Raw genomic sequence first — 1,105 nt, forward strand, 5'->3', positions numbered from 1 at the left:
AAACCAATTACAACATGTTTACAAAAACTTCAGCTTATATAACTACAAAAACAAATTATTTACCAAAATTCTAAAACTAAAATCTTTTAGAATTAAATATAACTATAAGAAAATAACTAATTACAACTCGTTTACAAAAACTTCATCTTACATAGTTAATAAGCAAATTACTTACTAAAGCTTTAAAACTAAAATCTTTAACATTATTATATATAAAATAATATGAGTGTATATTAATTATCTCAATTTATTTTTATAAACATGATTAACCTCTATTTGAAAACTCATTAAAAAAGTGATGATGATGATGATGATGATGATTAATGTCTACTAGGACCAATGCAGTCTATCGTACATCAAGAAAAAAAAAAAATCTAATTGTGCTTCTTCAAAATCTTGTTTCTATGATAAAAAAGAAAGGAAAGAAGGGCTCCAAGATCACTGTAGTTGGGTTAGGTTAATAATTCAAGAAGATTGGAAGTGTGACAGATGTTAGGGAATTGAGAATGGATGTGAGTAAGAGTGGGGAAGTCCAAAAGGAAGTGGTTTTCATCTTCCACCTTCTTAGTATCCCAAATCAGATAGATTCTATTGTCCCAGAAAATCCTGAGAGTAGACCACCCTATAGTTTCACTTCGAAGCTCATGAGAATTAGTATGACATCAAAAAATTAGCATAACATCAAAGACAAGATCCCAATATTTATAACTTTATCATATAACAATGTCGAGATTATTGATAAATAAATAAAAATATCAAAGTACATCTTTCTTTTATTTATTTATTTTATAACAAGTTATACATACATATTTGTATTTTTTATTTTTTAAATAATTTTATTTAAAACTATATTAAAATTTAAGAAAAATTATTAGCATGGTATATATTAATTATTTTATATAATTTAAAAGTCACAAAAATATATATTTTATAAAATTGTATATTTTAATGGCTAGTCTGGATGGTATTCAATTACCACTGAATATTTGCAGATTTTTGGGTGATGTGAATGTGCTTGTCTTAGTTGAAAATTACCACTGAATATTTGCAGATTTTTGGGTGATGTGAATGTGCTTGTCTTAGTTGAAAATAATTTTTTAATGGA

Source organism: Pinus tabuliformis, chromosome 2_2, assembly GCF_031772625.1.
Source record: "Pinus tabuliformis cultivar Carrire ecotype Pingquan chromosome 2_2, CPIR1, whole genome shotgun sequence".
NCBI lineage: Eukaryota > Viridiplantae > Streptophyta > Pinopsida > Pinales > Pinaceae > Pinus > Pinus tabuliformis.